The following is a 4,092-nucleotide window of genomic DNA, read 5'->3' as shown; positions in this document are numbered from 1 at the left end:
AATGTGCTTTGCACTTGGAGAAAAGTGTGAACCAGTCACTTCTGGAACTGCACAAACTGGCCACTGACAAAAATGACCCCCACTTGTGTGACTTCATTGAGACTCATTACCTGAATGAGCAAGTGAAATCCATCAAAGAATTGGGTGACCATGTAACCAACTTGCGCAAGATGGGAGCCCCAGAATCGGGCATGGCAGAGTATCTCTTTGACAAGCACATCCTGGGAGACAGTGATAACCAGAGCTAAACCTCAGCCTGACTTTCCCATAGCCGTGCAAGTGACTTTCCTGGTCACCAAGGCAGTGCATGCATATTGGGGTTACCTTTACCTTTTCTATAAGTTGTACCAAAACATCCACTTATGTTCTTTAATTTGTACCATTCCTTCAAATAAAGAAATTTGGTACCCCCCCCCAAAAAAAAAAAAAAAGAACAAAAAAGTTTTAATTAATTAAATTTAATTAAAAGGATTTTTTTTTTTAATGAGAAAATGATGTGAAATATCATGAGGAAGGCCTTAGGCCTGAACCTAAGCAACTCCATTTTAAAAACTCCAGTTGAAACCTGCAGTCTCACCAGGCACATCTAACAGAGCCCTCCAATGCGGCCCTCAGATAATTCACTTCCCCTCACCCTGATAAACAGAGTGAAGTCTCTGGCAGGCTGTCCTCACCTGATAAGAGAGAAAGATCAGGATGGAGACCACCAGACCAGATGTTTCTGACCCCAGGGTAAATGATGTCATGGAGAAATCTGGTGGTAACTGATAAGGATTGAAAGGGGGGTCAAAAGCCCCAAAATGTGGTATAAGTAATAGAGCTGATGAACAGGGATTCAGCCAGCACTGAGCTGGAGAGCCTGAAGAGGACCAGGACTGACATCCCATCACTTGTCATTGTTTCCTGATCCTCTGCATGATCCTCACCACCCTCAAACTCTACTGCCTCATCTGGACCTTGGTGAGAGCCGCAACTTCTCCATATGGTCCCCTCCTCAACTGGTTGTCCACTCCACGACAGGAAAAGCCTGCCTTGGTTCCGGACCTGATCGCTGCTGTCTGAGTGAGTGAGTGTGCATCTGCTAGATGTAAAGCTTAAGGCTTGAGACTTTTGAATTTAGCACGCAGAGGGAATGTCTGTCATGAGCCTGTCATGGTTAAGTGTGTTTGCAGTGCTTAGAATTAATCTAGAATTGTTTGCTCTTAATTAATTAATCTAGAATTGTTTACTGTACATTGGTTATGTCTATTGCAGTGCCTAGCATTAGGGATTGTTGCTTTCTTGATTAAGAATCTATAGAGAAAAATTATATTGAGTATTTGAGTGAGTAAAACATTAAAAAGAGAAGAAGCACATGGACATTCTTTATTTTTCCCCCTTGGCTGCATATGTCGCAATTTTGCCCCCTAGCGACAAATATACATGTTAACAACTAAGTAGAATGAATAATAAATAAAAATACATACATGTTAGTATCCATAAAGTTTTCCATAAGTGATTTTTTTGGTATCAGGGACTGAACTCAGGGCCACTCAACCAGTAAGCCACATCCCCGGCCCTATTTTGTATTTTATTTAGAGACAGGGTCTCACTGAGTTGCTTAGCACCTCACTGTTGCTGAGGCTGGCTTTGAACTTGCAACCCTCCTGCCTCAGCCTCCAGAGCTGCTGAAATTACTGGTGTGCACCTCGGTGTCCGATTTAAGAAGTTTTCTTCACACATGCGGGACTCATACGTTTCATATTCTCTGTGGCTGCTTTTCCACTACAATGTCAGCATTAAGTACAAGTGGTACCTCACTCATTTGTTCCCCACAATGGGTATGGGGGATTGGACACACTGAGAAGGAATGTAATTGTTCCAAAGGGTCCACAGCTTAGAAGTGGGGGTGAGGGGCGTCAGACCCAGCAGGGCTCCCATCGTTCCTGGAGGATGTTGGACACACCTTTCCATCTCTCAGCTGCCATTTTCCTGACTGGAGAATGAAGCTAATACTGACATTTCTTTTGAAGGTGTTGCAAGAACTTGATGCTCCAAAAGCACCTAGGTTCATCACTTCAAGAAGTGCTAAGGGGGCTGAGGCTGTGGCTCAGTGGCACAGCGCTTGCCGCACATGTGTGAGGCACTGGGTTCAATTCTCCGCACCACATATAAAAAAAAGAGGAAAATAAAGGTCCATCAACAACTAAAAAAGTGTTAAAAAAAAAAAAAAAAAAGTGCTAAGGGCTGGGTGTGGCTCAGTGGTGGAGCACTTGCCCAGCATTTGGTTCAATCTCCAGCACCACCAGAANAAAATAAATATTAAAAAATTCTCTCTCTCTCTCTCTCTCTCTCTCTCTCCCACTCTTTCTTTAAAAAAAAAATTTATTCTTAAGTTTTAGGTGGACACAATATCTTTATTTTACATTTATGTGGTGCTGAGGATGGAACCCAGTGCCTCGTGCTTGCTTGGCCAGCACTCTACCACTGAGCCACAACCCCCAGTCCTTTTTGTTTTTATTTTGAATCAAGGTCTCACTATATTGCCCAGGCTGGCCTTGAATTTGTCATCCTCTAACTTCAGTATCTGCCCCCACCAGTCACCAAGATTAGAGGACTATGCCACTATTCAGGGCTAAAGGTACACACACACACATTTTTGTAGTTGTAGATGGACAGAATGCCTTTTATTTTATTTGTTTATTTAATTTTTTATGTGATGCTGAGGATCAAACCCAGTGCCTCACACATTAGGCAAGTGCTCTGCCACTGAGCTACAGTCCCAGCCCAAGGTACACATATTTTTTTTTTTTTTTAAGAGAGAGCGAGAGAGAGTGGGGGGGGAGAATTTTTAATATTTATTTTTTAGTTTTCGGTGGACACAACATCTTTGTTTGTATGTGGTGCTGAGGATCGAACCCAGGCTGCACGCATGCCAGGTGAGCGCACTACCACTTGAGCCACATCCTCAGCCCAAGGTACACATATTTTAAAAACAAATTTGCGAAGGACTAGGGGTGTAGCTCAGTGGAAGAGTGCTTGCCTAGCACTCTCAAGGTCCCAGGTTCCATCCCCAGGACAAAAAAAAAAAACAACAAAAAAGTTAGTTTCTGGATATTTTTTACTTAAAATAATTTAATATATGACAAAGGTAGAATTCTCAGTCTTCAAGGAGAGGGCAAATTCTTTGGTCAGTAGCCTTGATGCATATTTGGAGGAAAATAAACTTAACCCCACCCCCAAACGCATAGCAAAATAAATTCCACATGGATTAATCATGCAAATATATAAAAAACAGAAGTATTACAAGTATGAGAAGGAAAACAGGAGAAACATCTACCGTGTGATAGGAAGCGAGACCAGCAAGGCATGTGGGAGGAGAGATAAGGGATTACCAGAAGTTTTTGATGTTAGCTGGAGTATCTACAGGCTGCCACAGGGGTGGGGGACTCGGTGGTGGCACATGCCTGTGGTCCAGCTGTAACAGTGGCCCACTTCACCTTTTGAATATAGCTCTGAGGCTTATTTTTAAAAGGGATGTGTTTTCCTTTTCCTCTACTCCCTCTCCTGCTAACCTGGGGCAGGGAACAAGATTACTAGGGAGTTATCTGGGCTCAACAGGAGGGAGATGTCAGCTAGAAGATCTAGGAAGTGAATATCTCCCAAATTAACAAGTGAATCCTAACACACCATCAGCTCACACCAGAAAAGTAGCCTTTGAATAGGTCTTTTAAACTCCCCCTGTTGTTCCTCCAGATGGGCAGAATCACAGCCTCTGGGCCTGGAGCTAGCAAAACAATAAAACAACTTTTTCCTTTTTTCTCAAAACGGTGTCCTCATTATTAAATTGGCATTAATTGGCTTTGGGGACAAGGATCAAGCTTTTGTTTATACAGCAACTCTAAAGCAGGAGGAGCACAAGTTTGAAGCCAACCTGGAATACTCAGAAAGACCCTATCTCAAAAAAAAAAAAAAAAAAAGGTTGGGGGGTAGCAGAGGTAGAGCGCTTGCCTAGCATGCATAAGATCCTGGGTTCAATCCTTAGCACCACAAAGAAAGAAAAAAAAAAAAAAGAAAAGAAAAGTCAGTGTTGACCCAGGAGGTCTCAAGACC

At 42.7% G+C, this 4,092-nt stretch overlaps 1 long non-coding RNA gene across 1 annotated transcript in view; it reads right to left on the bottom strand.

Annotated features, from left to right (window-relative positions):
• Positions 1-207: 207 nt before the first annotated feature.
• Positions 208-4,092, bottom strand: part of LOC125613722 — a 15,108-nt gene continuing 11,223 nt past the window's right edge. The window contains exons 2-3 of the long non-coding RNA XR_007344275.1: positions 2,944-2,946; positions 208-244 (exon numbers count right to left, since the gene is read on the bottom strand). This is a non-coding gene — a long non-coding RNA (uncharacterized LOC125613722). The remainder of the gene's footprint in view (positions 245-2,943; positions 2,947-4,092) is intronic.

Source organism: Marmota marmota, unplaced genomic scaffold, assembly GCF_001458135.2.
Source record: "Marmota marmota marmota unplaced genomic scaffold, marMar, whole genome shotgun sequence".
Taxonomy (NCBI): domain Eukaryota; kingdom Metazoa; phylum Chordata; class Mammalia; order Rodentia; family Sciuridae; genus Marmota; species Marmota marmota.
The sequence above is the reverse complement of the archived record's forward strand: the minus strand, read 5'-3'. Positions and strand labels throughout refer to the sequence as shown.